General features: G+C 38.7%; 1 pseudogene; it reads right to left on the bottom strand.

Moving 5' to 3' along the window:
* Positions 1–12,814: 12,814 nt before the first annotated feature.
* Positions 12,815–14,284, bottom strand: LOC141280916 (E3 SUMO-protein ligase ZBED1-like; annotated as a pseudogene).
* Between the last annotated feature and the right edge of the window lie 3,126 nt (positions 14,285–17,410).

Consider the following 17,410-nt stretch of genomic DNA (forward strand, 5'->3'; position numbering starts at 1 on the left):
TCATACTTAAGGGAAAAACTTAAGGTGCTTTATGCAACTGGGCCCTGCACCGTATTTAAAAATGAAGCTGGCTTGTCCAAATGTACGTTTGCGTACCTCAAGGGACTCCATTTGTGATTTGTGTGCAGAAAAGGCTTCTTTCGCATCAAAGTGTGCTGAATTGTTGAACGATTCACAGTGACACCATCTGCAGGTGGTCTGTGGCCTTTGCCTCTCCAATATTTTATGTGGCCTGCCACTTCTGGCCTTAACAAGAACTGTGCCTGTGGTCTTCCATTACCTCACTATGTTCCTCACAGTGGACACTGACAGCTTATATCTCTTCGATAGCCTTCCTCTAAACCATAATGTTGAACAATCTTTGTTTTCAGGTCATTTCAGAGTTGTTTTGTAGCCTCCATGTTGCCACTCTTTAGAGGAGAGTCAAAGAGAACAACAACTTGCAATTGGCCACCTTAAATTAATTTTCTCATGTTTGGATGCACCTGTCTGTAAAGTTCAAGGCTTAATGAGCTCACCAAACCAATAGAGGGTATGCATTGACGTCCCTTTTCCACGTGACCACGCCAGGGCTCACCCTGTTGAATGGCAAAACGTTCAACAAAATGGCTTTTTTCATAGCGGATAATGCGAAAACGCCAGTAAACTGACTATTATCAGCTTACATTGAATTTAGTTGGCCTTAACAGTGACCCTAACAACTTGCCAAACAACCAGTAGTCTGTGGACATTGAAATATGGCCAGACATTGCTTTTCCTGACATATACACTCACCGGCCACTTTATTAGGTACACCTTACTAGTACCGGGTTGGACCCCCTTTTGCCTTCAGAACTGCCTTAATCCTTCATGGCATTGATTCAACAAGGTACTGGAAACTATTCTCAGATATTTTGGTCCATATTGTCATGATAACATCATGCAGTTGCTGCAGATTTGTTGGCTGCACATCTAGGGCACGAAGCTCCCATTCCACCACATCCCAAAAATGCTCCATTGGGTTGAGATCTGGTGACTCTGAAGGCCATTTTAGTACAGTTATTTCACTGTCATGTTCAAGGACCAGTCTGAGATGATTTGCGCTTTATGACATGGCACGTTATCCTGCTGGAAGTATCCATCAGAGGATGGGTACACTGTGTTCATAAAGGGATGAACATGGTCAATGCTCAATTGATACTAATGGGCCCAAAGTGTGCCAAGAAAATATCCCCCACACCATTACACCACCACCAGCAGCCTGAACCATTGATACAAGGCAGGATGGATCCATGTTTTCATGTTGTTGACGCCAAATTCTGACTCTACCATCTGAATGTTGCAGCAGAAATCAAGACTCATCAGACCAGGCAAGGTTTTTCCAACTGCCACTGTACAATTTTGGTGAGCCTGTGTGAATTGTAGCCTCAGTTTCCTGTTCTTAGCTGTTAGGAGTGGCACCCGGGGTGGTCTTCTGCTGCTGTAGCCCATCCACCTCAAGGTTCGACATGTTGTGCATTCAGAGATGCTCTTCTGCATACCTCGGTTGTAACGAGTGGTTATTTGAGTTACTGTTGCTCTTCTATCAGCTCGAACCAGTCTGGCCATTCTCCACTGACCTCTGTCATCAACAAGGCATTTGCACCCCCAGAACTGCCACTCACTGGATATTTTCTCTTTTTCTGACCATTCTCTGTAAATCCTACAGATGGTTGTGCGTGAAAATCCCAGTAGATCAGCAGTTTCTGAAATACTCAGACCAGCCTGTTTGGCACCAACAACCATGCCATGTTCAAAATCACTTAAAACACCTTTCTTCCCCATTCTGATGCTCGGTTTAAACTTCAGCAGATCGTCTTGACCATGTCTACATGCCTAAATGCATTGAGTTGCTGCCATGTTATTGGCTGATTAGAAATTTGCATTAACGCCCAGTTGGACAGGTGTACCTAATAAAGTGCCGGTGAGTGTATGTTTGTCTTGCCTAACACTATTGAACCATTGCACATTTGTAAAACACACGGCTCATCATAATGGATGTTTTTTAATGAAGGCTCACAGATAAAACTTTGCATTTACACAGAATAAGAGTATTCAATGGTGTATTTTTCATAGGATTTTGATCCCAAAATCACGCTATGTTAATGCTGTCGCTCAGCCTAAATGTTTTGCTGTTCTAGCGGCGGCCGCGAAAATGTCAGTATAACTGACAATTATCAGCAAAAATTAAATAAAAAAATTAGTTGGTCTTGATAGTGACCCTAGTAACTTATCAACCCACCTGTGCTTGGACGTTGGCATTGACGATCCATTTACTTCTCCTTTCAGTGTTTTTTGGCAGTCTATAAAACTATCGTTTTTGAATTCTTGTTAATCTGTAGTACAGTCTATCACACAACTTCAGTCTATCAACACAAATTCTGCCACTCTGTCTTTTGCCACTCAGTGGGTATAACCTCAGTCATAGTCATTTTCGCCAAAGGTGACGTCACGTGCATACCCTATATTGTGTGTTCCAATTAATCAGTGCTAAGTAGTTACAGGTATTCAAATCAACAAAATAATAGGTTTTGTTTTAATGCATTTTGCTAATTTTCTGTTAATCTCATAAACCTCATTTCACCACTGAAATATTACTTTAGTTATTTGTTAGATCAAAATGAAATTGCTAATCTAAACCCCAAATATTTATACATGAAAATTATGGAAATTTTCAGGGGTGCCCAATCTTTTGCATACGACTGTAGGTTGAAAAAATGTTACCAATTAAAATAATTGATCGAACTTTGACTTTTTACAGTGTAGCTTCAGACCAAGGCTGCATCTCACTTCTAGTCTGACTAAATCTTAGTGTTGCATTCAACACTGTAGACAAAACCATAATTTTAGACTGTTGCAGAATTTCTCGGGTATTCGGGTACAGACACTAGAATAGTTGGACCGCTATCATTTTGTTCTAATATTAATGTTGAATCATCAAAACTAATGGACCTTTGCTGTTTTCAATGTTAATGCTGCCCCTTGGCTTCCACTGCTATGCAGACGATACTATATCTCATCAAGACTGGACAAACCTCTAAACTATCCAAACTGGCTGAATGTGCATAGACATAAAACACTGAATGACCAGTAACTTCCCTCTTATAAATTCAAATAAGACAGAGATACTGCTCATAGGACCAAAGCGCCATAAGCAGAATAATTTGGAGTTCAAATTGCAAATAGAAGGATGTAAAGTCACCTTAGCAATACAGTAAAAAGCGTTGTATTAGACATGAAATATGACTATCAAAAGAAAGATTTCGATAATCATATTGTCTCAAAAACAACATTCTTCCACCTTACAAACATCACCAATGTGTGAAAAATATGATCTGTCTCTGATGCAGAGAAGCTTGTTCATGCATTGATGACGTCTAGTTTAGATTATTGCAATGCTCTGAAATAAATAAATAGGCTACATTAAGGGCAAACCACAGCTGCTAGAGTTTTACCAGGTCATGCAAGTTTGCAATTTTAGCATTTTTACACTGGTTACCAATGAAATTATTTATCGATTACAAAATATTGCTACTCATTTTTAAAGCCTTAAACTTTTTAGCACCTAATATTTGACAGAACTTCTAATATTCAACCCATCACAATTCTTAAGATCCCAAAACTCCAGACTGGATTCTGCCTCCATCAGATGACCCAACACACATGAAAAGATGACACCAGCCCTTGCAAAGACTTCAGACGACCCCAATGCTGAACTATAAACTGATCTATCATTTTTTCATTTCCTGAATTGTTGTGTTACATTGTGTCTTTTTGTAAAGCTGCTTTACAACTTTGTGAAAAGCGATATACAAATAGAGGTAATTGAATTTGTCATCCACATATCTCATGCAAACGCTATACGAGTAGCAAAGTAATATGTTATCACAAAGTCATGAACACTTGCTGCTTTTCATGGACTTAGTCAACAGTTTTCAGATCTAATGCAGATTTGAGAGAATCTGTGTTAAAAGAGCTGTTGCTACACTTTACCATATGTCCTTGTGGTAGTTAGTAGAAAAGAGAGATATATTAGTAAGTTTAAAAAGCGAAACCAGAGCAGAATGTAAAGTGCAGAGGATTAGAGAGAAGCTGTCACTGGGGGAGGTTGGCATGTCTGTGATTGCCAGTTTCTCTCTCATTTGCAGCCTTTTTTCAGTTGTGAACGAGAGCAGCTGTTCTTCATTACGGTGATAAGCGCTGATGTTTTGCTATAGCGTCAGCTGAGCACAGTCAGGGTCTGGGATGGAGCAATTAGCCTGGGTTTCACAAGCGTCCCGTCCCCTGTGTGTGAAAACAGCATGAATACAGCTGAGATCTGTGGCTCTGCAGGACTGCGGAAGTCTCCTTTTTCTGAACAGTTAACCTCTAAATCCTCAACAAAGACAAACTGTTATTAGTTAAAAAAGTTTTTATTGACGATATGCTGACACAACAGTTCTTACATTCATTGAGCATCAACTTTAAGATAAATCATTCAATGATCAGGAGTTTATTACATTATATTACTGTGTTATTATCAAATAATTAATAATTAAACCAGACTTATTGAATTAATCACAATCTTTTAATCCAGCAACTGCTTGTAGTCAGCTGACTGTGGAGTTGGAAAAACATTTAATTGTTGTAATTCAAGTGTTGATTTCTCTGAATATAGCAAAATCTTATATACCAGAATTTAAGTGTGAATCAGGGGGCTTGATACATCCTCAAAAACTCAAAAGTATTCAAACAAGTATACACTGTATTAATTGCTGTTTACTTAAAATTTTTGCTCGGTTTCAAACTCAAATACAGTATTTGTATTTGTAGGCTGCGTACATCATAAAGATAGAATATTAACAATTATAAAGTTGACTATTATTCTTAGTTAATCATAAATTGCTGTAATATGCATTTGACTTGCGAATTTAATGCTCAGTTAAATTAAATATACCAGACTTGATGACGTATGCATGTGCGACCTCTGGATGCTGCAGTCTTCTGATTGAGAAATGGCCTACATTTGCATTCCCAACTATGCCTGCATCCTAAATCTCTAAAATGCCTTCGGAGGCAGCATTCCAGGACAGAAAGGCATCAAGGCACGTCTGGATCCAGTGTTTGCTTTACTTCTTGATTCCTGAGATATCATCATCATCTTGTCCAACAATTCTATTGCGTGTGTGCGTGGGGAATGTAATTAGTCAAGCCTGGTTGAGAAAGCATCTGGACATCTCACAAATTTAGTGTAAATAAGGTTATATTATCACTTTTTACACATTTGGATTGCATTGCTAGCAAAAAATAAGTATTGTAGTTTTTAAATATGGGATTAATTCATTCACTTATGGGGCAACGAGCCAACAAGTCAGCTGCCTAAGGTTTCAGATGCAGCTTTATGACTACATGTTACAGTACTAATCAATCTACAAGTTATTTAGTGCTCTAACACATCCTGAAGTTTACCTTCAAGTTTGAGTTTTTCAAAATAAAAATAAATCGACTTTAAATGTCAGGAGTTCCTGTTGGGAAGAAAGTAATTGTATGTTTTGTCCCGCTGCTACAGTAATACTGTTGCATTATGTTAAGAATTTATATTATGCTCATTTAATTTCATTTGTATAGTGTTGAATTTTTTTTATTCTCAACAATTCAAGTTTGCACTGTCGAGTTGCTTTTTAAACCTTTGATGAAAGTGAAATTTTAAATAAAAAAGTAATTTTATAATTTTTATATTATCATTAAAGTGTAACTAAACCCCTGGTCAGAGCCTGACTCCACCCACTGCAATATTTGAAAAATGCAAGAAAAGTGGGCATACCCCAACGGAGATAGAGGGGACGAACTAAGCTTGTACCAAGTGTGTGGTGAGATCGTAACAAGGCCGTGGTGAGCTTGAACCTGCTTACGTAACAAGTTATTTTTTGGACCCAACATCCAATAGGAAAATTCAACTGCAGTACCCACCTTTTAACCTGAAGAGGGCAGCACTCAGACGTTTTTACACCATATATTGTAGTATTGAAACACTATATCCAAATGTCAAAAAGCTTACTAAAATCAATGAACAGCACTAATTAAGCATCATTCTTACAGATCATTAACTAAAAAAAGTTCGTTTAGGGTTTAGTTACTCTTTAAATATGTTTGCAGTTCCATACAGTACTAACATGTTCATAGTCAGGTATAATTAACAAAAACAAGAGTAACACAAAAAAACTATCTTTTACTTTTGTGTTACTTTTCTCCCAATTATGTTCAAATTAATAAGTCGTTTTACATTTGTTCAAAATTCCACCTGGTATTGATAGACCACACTTGACCACAGCAAAACTATATCCCTGTTTAAAAGATCTTTAAAGCTCCACTGTGTACTTAATTGAGTTAATTCTTAACAAAAACCCATGTTTTCTTTCAAAAGTATGTGCTCATTCATGTGTAATTACTTCCCACCCACTAATGAAAGTATTCTTGTAAGTGTAGAATCTGCTATTTAAAATGCATACCGTCGAAGCGCTCTCTGGCTGAATCCATGTTGTGCCTCCATCTTTGAAATACATTCGCCGAAGAGGGACATTCCTGAAATTCAAGCTCCGCCTTTCGCGCTTTCACTCTACACTCACGCTGGCTGCTGGCTGAAGCCTTCGGAGGTTGCATGTGTAGGCGGTATACGTCATCAAGTCTTATTTCAGAATATTAACAATTATAAAGCTGACAATTATTCTTAGTTAATTGTAAATTGATGTAATATGCGTATGACTTGCGAATGTAATGCTCAGTTGATTTAAATAAACCAGGCTTGATGACGTATCCAGCCTGTGACCTGCGTAGCTGAATCCTTCGGATTTTACAACAACCGCACACCGTGATGAACCTGCGATCTAATGCTTTGATTTGAAAGCCTGTTGAAGACATATTCTCGAGGACATTATAACAAATCGCCAAGGATGCGAAACGGGGATTTTAAACGACAACGTGACAGGAAAAACATCAAGACCAAAGTCACTATTGGAGTTAGTTTTCCAAGAGGGGGCTCAAGGGACACTGAAGTTGCACTTTCTATATTCTCCACAGGTAATTCAGCATATTCGTTTACATCTATACAGTCTATGTTGTAAACTTGAAGTTTTATAGTTCCTTGGCTAACTTTAGCATGATTATGCATAACACTTGTTAGTGTAAACATGCATGTGGTTTAATGTGTTCAAACAGACACACGCCGTCTCTCCGCCCATTTATGTAATCTGAGGTACTGAGATAAATGTTTTTCATCTTTTCAGACCTCTAGCACAAACACACGGTGACAGCGCTATTTTTAGCCTTTCATTGATAAAAGCGTCTGATCTGCGCGTCTTTCGTTTCATTTTACAAGCGTGTGAAAGTTGCGCGATCTTTTTTCACCAATATGAGAGAAAGCTCTTACATATACACGGACATGTAACGTTTACTTAAAACATAAGCATTGTACTCTGACATAATGTCTGACATAATACTCTGATAAAAGCGCCTGATCTGCGCGTATTTCGTTTCATTTTACAAGCGTGTGAAAGTTGCGCGATCTTTTTTCACCAATATGAGAGAAAGCTCTTACATATACACGGACATTTAACGTTTACTTAAAACATAAGCATTGTACTTTGACATAATATTAATTCGCGTCCATTTAAACCCGTCATGGTTGCTTTTTGTATGTGATTTTAAGAGGACATATCATGACAATCAGACTTTTTTCATGTTAAACATAAATCTGTGTGCTTTGATGGATCACAGGCAAAGGACATTGCAAATTGTTCATTTTTTTCTCATTGCTTTTGCTTTGTAGCTACTGGAAGCCATGTTAACCTTGGCATGACACGGCCGGGCCACCGTACGAGTTAAAACGCGTTCCGAATGGGGGGGGCTAGAAAGTATTATTCAGTTGCTTGTCATATAGACTTTCACCGCTAGATGGGAGTAGATCTTACACAGTGGACCTTTAAAAATTACGTTTTTCTAAAAAAAAAATTTTGCTCTCCCCTACTACATTTGCCATGTTGATACATCATGTGACATACGTCGTCATAACAAGTAGTTAGTCACAGTGGCGGCTCGTGACTGCTCTTCCGAGGGGCACAAATTCAAAATATGTGTTCGGAGTGTCATGTGTGTTGCTCGTTTTTTCAAAATATGTGTTTGTTGCGTCATGTGAACCATTGTCAAAATAAGAGAAAGCATATGATAAAAGAGACGCTCACGTTCACAAAATACACACAAGACACTCCCTTAGCAGTATCACAATAGTTATTTTGTCTAGAAAAAAGCACTCACAAACCTCCTATGGGTAATATACTATTGCCGCAATAGTTAGCCTGTCTGGAACCGAGCTGACTTAAACCACTATAATGTATGACACTTTCATTACATCCGAACGGCCCCTACGCTATTAGAATTCTGTTTTTGTCTCCCTGTCTCGTCCTCAACCCCAAGGACAATGAGACAAACAGACCCAGTTCCTGTAGCTGTGAAGGTCATCGCACCACTGATCTACTGGCTGTCCTTCAACGTGATGCCCAGCTGATGCCCAACCAACGACCACCGGCTGAACCAGTTTAATCCGCTTAACCGCTTCCTATCCCTACTGTGTCTATATATATAAATATATATTAATTTCTCCCAAGGGTTTTTGTCCTTCTAGGACAAAGGGTTTTTCACACCGGGTTTTCTCCTAGGGAGTTTTTCGTCCCCGGAAGAGTCAGACAACTTTGGCTTAACTTAGCACTTTACTGTATACGTTACATTATTAATACGTTCGCTTGTACGGTCTAACCTTAGGCGCTATATTCTACTTCTTATATTATCTATTGATTTTCTGTGTTCTCCCCTACATCTACTCATGTAAAGCTGCTTTGCAACAATTAACAATTGTGAAAAGCGCTATGTAAATAAAATAAAATAAAATTGAATTGAATTGAGTCAAAAAAAAATTTACCCCATTGTTTCACGTAGTTACAGAGCAAGTATAGCATCTACGGGCTGTTAATTAAAGTGGCACTTGTTACCCACTTGTTTCATGTAGTAACAGAGTAAATACAACATCTGCGGGCTGTAAGTCTGTTAGCTGCCTTGACATGTCAAGATCACATATATCCCAGCACATAGAGCCTTTTTTACCAGAGTACCAACACATCTCGACTGTGTCTATTCCTTGAACAAATAAATACAGAGCACCGTTTACCTCGTCTCGTACAAATCTTATTAACATAAAATTAGAACACAATACATTAACAGATGAAACTCAAATGTTAAAATTCGGCCTTCTTAACATTAGATCGCTTACCAATAAAGAACCTATTATGAAAATGAAATAATTACTGACCAAAACTTAGATGCACTCTGTTTGACAGAGACCTGGCTTAAAGCAGACGATTACATCAGTTTAAACGAATCCACCCCAAAGACTATTATTATAAACACGTTCCTCATCTAAAAGGGAGAGGGGGTGGTGTAGCTACAATATACAACAAAATGTTCAAAGTAAACCATAAATCAGAACTAAAATTTAATTCGTTTGGAATTATCCTGTTAAACATGGAAATAACTGATCGTAACAACAAACAGCTTTCGTTCATTTTAGCTACCATATATAGGCCTCCGGGCCACCACACAGATTTTCTAAAAGAAATAGCAGACTTCCTATTTGAGCTTACAGTCACTGTAGATAAAGCTCTTATCGTTGGTGATTTTAATATCCATGCGGATAACTGAAAAGATGCATTAGGACATGCGTTTATGGATGTTCTAAATTCTCTCGGTATTAAACAAAACGTGTCAGGGCCCACGCATACTAGTAAGCACACATTAGACTTAATTCTGTCACTCGGACTCAATATTAATGACATCGAAATATCAACCCAGAGCGATGCCGTTTCAGACCATTGCCTTGTGTCATACACAATACTTCTAGATAGGACCGCTCAGTCTACAACATGCTACAGATTAGCCAGAACAATAATTTCCACCACTAAAGATAGCTTTATTAGAACTCTTCCAGACCTGTCTCAAATGAAACATGTAGCAGATAACCGTGAAGATGTGGATATTATAATAGAAAACCTGAACAACGTTTGCTCTAGCACAATGGATGCCGTTGCTCCCATTCGAAAAAAGAGAATCAAAGAAAAAACACCAGCTCCATGGTATGACCATCATACTGCAGCCCTTAAAAAAGTAGCTAGAAAAATGGAAAGAAACTACCGAAACACAAAGTTAGAGGTATGGCGTTCAGCATGGAAAGAGAGTGTTCAACACTACAGACAGGCTATTAAACCACCAGATCTACCTATCTCAGTACGCTTATTAAAGAAAATCATAACAACCCTCGTTTCCTCTTCAGCACAGTTGCAAAACTGACTAGAAACAAAGAACAAACAAAAACCAATAGTAAATTCCCAACACAATAGTAACGACTTCATGAACTTCTTTACTAACAAAATTATGTTTATTAGGGAAAACATAGAAACTATGCAAGCAGCCACCACTCTACCCAATAGTACATTTACCACTAGATTATCATACGAACATCTTGAGTCATTTAAACCTACTACAATAGAAGAGCTCTCTAAATTAGTAACGTCATCTAAATCATCGTCCTGTATATTAGACCCCGTTCCCACAAAATTACTAAAAGAGGTATTTCATGTAGTGTCCGACACGGTACTAAATATCTTTAACTCATCGCTAGAACAAGGGATACGTTCCAACAGCTGTTATTAGACCGCTCATTAAAAAACCAAACCTTGACCAGGGAGATCTTAATAACTTTAGACCAATCTCAAATGTACCTTTTCTTTCTAAAATATTAGAAAAAGTAGTGGCCAGCCAGCTACGCACATTCATAGCGAATAATAATACATATGAAAAGTTCCAATCAGGATTCAGGCCCCACCATAGCACAGAAACAGCGCTGCTTAGAGTTACAAATGACCTCCTATTAACATCCGACCGTGGTGAAATCTCAATCCTTATACTGTATTACTAGACCTTAGTGCAGCCTTTGACACAATAGATCACAGAATCCTACTCAATAGACTAGAAAACTATGTTGGCATCAGTGGTCAGGCATCTGGTTTAGATCGTATCTTACCAATCGATATCACTTTGTTTATGTAAATGAGGAAGAGTCCTATCACTCCCCCATTAAATACGGCGTACCTCAGGGATCAGTTCTAGGCCCTATCCTATTCTCGTTATATATGTTACCTCTAGGAGACATTATCAGGAAACATAACATACGTTTTCACTGCTATGCGGATGATACCCAGCTTTACATCTCGTCACATCCTAGCGAAACCCACCAGTTTGCTAAGCTAACAGACTGCATTAGTGATATTAGGGACTGGATGGCACATAACTTTCTTATGCTAAACTCCAATAAGACTGAGATACTTATTATTGAACCAAATCGCTCCAAACATAATATGTCAGATTACACGTTGCCCATAGATGGTGGTGGTGCCATCTTCCACGGTTAAGAATTTAGGCGTAATGTTTGACAGCAATCTAGTTGTATCTTTCGCTAGTCATATCTCCAACGTCAGCCGCACAGCATTCTTCAATCTTTGAAATATCTCAAAAATACACCATATGCTGTCTGCATCAGATGCAGAAAAGCTTATCCATGCTTTTATGACCTCTAGAATAGACTATTGTAACTCGTTACTCGGGGGATACAATGCAAATAAACAAGCTACAGCTGGTTCAAAACGCCGTCGCAAGAGTGCTTACTTGATCTAAAAAGTATGACCACATTAGTCTAATTCTGGCATCTTTACACTGGCTACCAGTTAAATATCGCATAAAATATTACTAATCACCTACAAAGCCTTAAATGGCCTAGCGCCCTCGTATATTAAAGAACTACTATCAGAATACAATCCACCACGTAAACTGCGATCACAAAATTCTGGTTACTTAATTATCCCTAGAATATCAAAAGTGTCTAAAGGTGGTAGATCCTTTTCCTACTTGGCCCCTAAGCTCTGGAATGATTTACCAAATAATGTTCGAGTATCAGACACAGTCGAGCAATTTAAATCTAAACTTAAGACATTCTTCTTTAACAAAGCATTCACATAGAATGTCCAGTAAATGTACTTTTCCCACAGTAGTTATTTTGTCTAGAACAAAGCACTCACATATCTCGTATGGGTAATTTACTCTTGCCGCAATAGTTAGCCTGTCTGGAACCGAGCTGAATTAAACCACTATAATGTATGACACTTGCATTACATGCGAATGGCCCCTACGCTAATAGAATTCTCTTTTTGTCTCCCTGTCTCATCCTCGACCCAGAGGACAATGAGACAAACAGACCCAGTTCCTGTTGCTGTGAAGGTCATCGCACCACTGATCTACTGGCTGTCCTTCAACGTGATGCCCAGCCCATGCGCGACCAACGACCACCGGCTAAACCAGTTTAATCCGCTCACCCGCTTCCTATCCCTACCGTGTCTATATATTAGAGGTGGGCATAGATTAATTTTTTAATCTAGATTAATCTCACTGTAATCTTGAAATTAATCTAGATTAATCTAGATTAAAATGGCTCATTTGAATTCCGCAAAAGGCATTCAGAATATGTGTGATACCCAAATAATGAATAAAAGTAAGTCTTTGAGAATGGGTTTCTCAAGATGAAAATAAATCATGTTCAATAAGATGTACTTGTGTTTACTAACTGTTTGTTCAGTTTAACATGAATTTTGAACAGTAGGCCTATATACGAGGTCATGATGAACTGTTAACAGTCAGTAGCTTTGTGTCAATCAGTCAAGCTCTATTTCTCCTTTTTCCACCAGTCACTCAGGCAGGCCAGCTTGTTCACATTTTCTGGTGACAAACTAGATCTCCTTTTCTGCACAATATGGCCTGCTAAAGAAAAAAGTCTCTCGCACGGGACAGTTGTGGCAGGAGTCCCCAAGTATTTACGGGCAATGTGGGCAATCTTACCATAGACAGCAGTGTGCTCCGACCACCACTTCAGTGGACACTCATCTAGACTGGCACTGGGCTCTACCTTGTACCTCTCCACAGTACTGTCTTCTGGTGTCTTCTTCCTTCACCAACTCACTTAGCTTTGCCCACACTGGCTCCCTCTCTGCTCTGGGCAAGCACTTGAGGTCCTTATATTGTTGATCTAGAGCAGTCGCCACCTTTGATGAATAAAAAATAATTATTATTGTATTGATGAAAATTTCACTTTCCAAATCAAACCTCCATATTTCTTTATGATTAATTAATCTATTCATTGACCGATCTACTGGCATGACAATCTATAATGGTCAAACAATGCAGTTATCTTCTGGTCAGTCTGACATACTTTAAGCCATTCCAGGTTTATTTTCTCCCTCCGCTGGTTGAGGTCCTTGGTAAAGGCAGCCTTGAATTGCACAATATAGGCAGGATCATCGTCTGAGATCTTCATCGTGTGCTGGAGGTGGCACAGGGCAGGAAGAACCACAGAACAGGATATACTTATCCCCACCAAGGAGCTCAGTGATGTACCTAGATAGACAGACAGACAGACAGACAGACAGAGACAGACAGACAGCAAACAGACAGACAGACAGACAGACAGACAGACACACGCACGCACGCACACACACACACACACACACACACACACACACACACACACACACAGTTCTTAATCACATTACAGGGCACGTGTTTCTTAAATACAACCTGATATTTAAAAGAACTTGAATGCCAATTCATGAACACGCTATCTTTGTAGACCATACCTGCATGGCTCCAGCAGTTTCTCTAGCATTGCCAACTTCTCATATTCAGCATCTGTTGGGAGGGTCAGATTGTGCTTCTGCTGAGACAGCGTTGTGTGCAGTGCATCTCTGTTGCGCCTCAGGCGTTTGATCATCTCGAGGGTGGAATTCCACCGTGTTGGAACATCTTGCACGTGTGGCTCCTGAACTTGTCCAAGGAAGGCTTGCTGGACATTCAGCTCGTCTGTGTTGGCCGGACTATGTTTGAAATGTCCAACCACTTTACGGCACTTAGCAAGTACACCATCAAAACCACCTTCCCGAAGTGACATTACAATAGCTCTCTGTACAACATGCGCAACACAGGGCAAATGCTCGAATGGCAGTATCCTCCCTGCTGCCACCATATTAGGAGCACTGTCTGTTCCTATAGTGCTGATTTTTTCAGCTATCCCCCACTGATTAGCGACATCTAGAAACTGCCTGGCACATGCTTCTGCAAAGTGACGCTCCTCTGTTTTCATCACACCTAACGGACAAAGTAGATCAGATTAAGTTCACTGCTAGTAGTAAACAACTAGCAAGCATCAAGATGCAAACATAATGTTGTGGTAATTTGTGGTGTCCTGGTAATTAATAGGCTAAATAATAAAATTATGTAATATAAAATTAAATCGACTCTTCACCTGCGCTACATCAGTGCTTGGCCCGGCATCGTCCACATTAGCAAAGGGATGCTTTGCGTTTAGGTGGTACTTTAGACTGGAAGAACTCCTACAGTAAACTAATTCCGCATTGCACAATGTGCAAACAACCTTAGTCTTGTCTAAGTTTCCATTGGGAAGCTTTTTAAAATTAAATTTTCCCTGAAGCAAACCCGGCGGCTTCGTTGCTGCATCCATGTTTGCACGTCACGTTTGATGAGGCATGCACACAGGTTTGAAGACTCATTCTCGCCCCCTAGAGTGCAATTCGGCTAAGTATACATCAGCGCTAAAATATAAAGGTGAAACTCATCATAGCTTGCGTAATATAGACCCAGCTCCCAACCCAATTTTGAGAATAGATTAACGGCGATACTTTTGTTATCGCGCGATAAGAGTCTCACATTAACGCAGCACGTTAATGCCGATAACGGCCCACCCCTACTATATATATATATATATAAATATTAATTTCTCCCTAGGGTTTTTTGTCCTTCTAGGATTTTTTCCCATTGGGTTTTCTCCTAGGGGGTTTTTTAGTCCCAGGGAGAGTCAGCCAACTTTGGCTTAACTTAGCACTTTACTGTATACGTTACATTATTAATACGCTCGCTTACACGGTTTATCCTTAGCCGCTATATTCTACTTCTTATACTATGTATTGATTTTCAGTGTTCTACTCTACATCTACTCATGTAAAGCTGCTTTGCAACAATTAACAATTGTGAAAAGCGCTATATAAATAAAATTGAATTGAATTGAATTAAATTAAAGTGACACTCGTTACCCCTTTGTTCACAAAGTATTATAAATTGTTTCTTTAAAATTACACGTATGTACTTTATAAGTACAGTATAATTACAGAAATGTAAGCTGTAAATTTGCTGTACTTACACAGTACTTTCCGGGCTGTAATCTAAAGTGTTACCCAAATATCTTAATAATCAATTTTTTCACATGCTTGTAGAGAATGGTTTACCAAAACCAAATTACAGGGTTGTTCTTTTTCACATTTTCTGGGTTGATAAAAGCACTGAGGACCTGAATATAGCACTTAAACCCTAAAAAAGTCAGATTTTCATGATATGTCCCCTTTAAATATAAACTAATGATAAGGTAAGGCATGTACAGTACTAATTATAAACTACGTAGTACTAAAATAGCAATAAAAACTTATTACTAGGACTAGGAAAATAAAAGTATCAGATCAGCACTTGGTATCTGCCAACACTCAAAAAGCTCTATTCCCTGCATTAACAAATGTAATGAGTGCATCCTTAGTAATGTTTTTGTAATGTTTTGGAGTATATATGCAAAAAAGTTTACTATATCACAGTTTGCGCTGGGGATTTATTAAATAGATGCTTTATAATGCAGAAATTATTATTACAACAAGATAAGGAAATGTTCTTTAGTTAAATGTCAAGACGATTTAGCATCTTTTTTATGCTCTGCTTGTTTTTTATTTTCATATCTTATTTTTATACCATGTTGCTATGTTACCTGTGGTAAAATCAGACAAAAGGAAAAATCTAGGACAGCTGTACAGAGAAACATAAATATTTCAGACCTTCATAAAGGCTTTTGTATTCATCCTAAACTTTTATTGTAATAATGTTGCTTCACCATGTACTAAACCTTTATAGTTAAATAATTGAATGCCCATTTACCAACTGAAAACAATTAAAGAACTGTAGAGAATGCCTCTACTATTGACTGTTCTTGTTAAAATCTCAGCACTCTTCATATATCAGGGTCAGCGACACACAGTTCTTAAAACTGAAGATGGGGTGTCAATAAAGCAAGAGTCCCTGACATGCCTCACTGATTTCCTGTCATGCATTAACTCGCTGTTCATTACCAAGGCCAACTATCTATTGTTTCCAGAGACTACAAAACAAACTGGTAGAACATTAACTCACCAGGAAGTTTAGTTTGTGTGTATAACACTGTCGCTGTGCCTAAAAGTAATGGGAAAATACTTTTATTTTAGTGGACTCTTAACTGACGAAAAAAGGTTTTTATGTGTTCACAATTTTCTCTGGCTGACAGCAAGGCTGGTTCAGGAACAAAGGACTGGTACTTTTGGGATCAGAGCTAATTGCTGAGTGCCATTGTTGTGTCTCTTGTCCATTACCCCAAGAATCTTCTGAGTTCTTTTCCCTTGGGTTTCAATGCTGGTGTAAGAGCCACTGCCCAATCTAGGCCTGTTTCCATCATGTGATTTCACAAAAGAAATGGCATTTCTAGGACAGAAATAATGGCCCATGCTGGTACCTTAAACCTGCTGTTCCCTAACAGCAGAAGAGAAATAATGTCCTCATCATTGAATGTTTTCAAAGCAAGACTGATGCACAACTAGATGATTTGTCCAGGGATTTAGGTTCATAAACACTGCCAATAATTTTATGGAATCTGAGCGTGCATTCACACACATCCCATAAAGATCCCGTAGAGACACTTGATTTTGTCTGCTGAATTAGCGCATGATTTTCTTTAATGCTAATGAATAATCTCATGATTTTAGCATGGATTGTGAGGAGCTTCCTGATCTTTGCCTTATTTCACTTTACAAACATTTTTCATTGTAAATGTTGATCTGCATTTAAAACCCCCTGTCAAAGATCTGAACGACAACTTGTTGCGATAAAACACTCGTTACGACACGCCCCTTATGGCATTGTTTCTGCCTTTTGTTCACACAGTGTCAGAATCCTGCCGGATCCTGTTGGTATTTAGATCTAGTTTAGCACAGCAGGGTTCTGACAGTACATATGTTCTATGTGGGAAATGTGTGGTTGTAGTATTGGTTTATTCTGACCACGCATTTCCCGGGTCTCGTCACTTTTTCCCTGATCCCTTACTCGTGATTATTTTCCAGGTGTATGTAATTTACTTTGTCCCTATTTATTGTCCTTGTGTTTGCTGTTCTGTGCACGTTCGTCT

This window comes from Paramisgurnus dabryanus, chromosome 16 (assembly GCF_030506205.2).
Source record: "Paramisgurnus dabryanus chromosome 16, PD_genome_1.1, whole genome shotgun sequence".
Lineage (NCBI taxonomy): Eukaryota > Metazoa > Chordata > Actinopteri > Cypriniformes > Cobitidae > Paramisgurnus > Paramisgurnus dabryanus.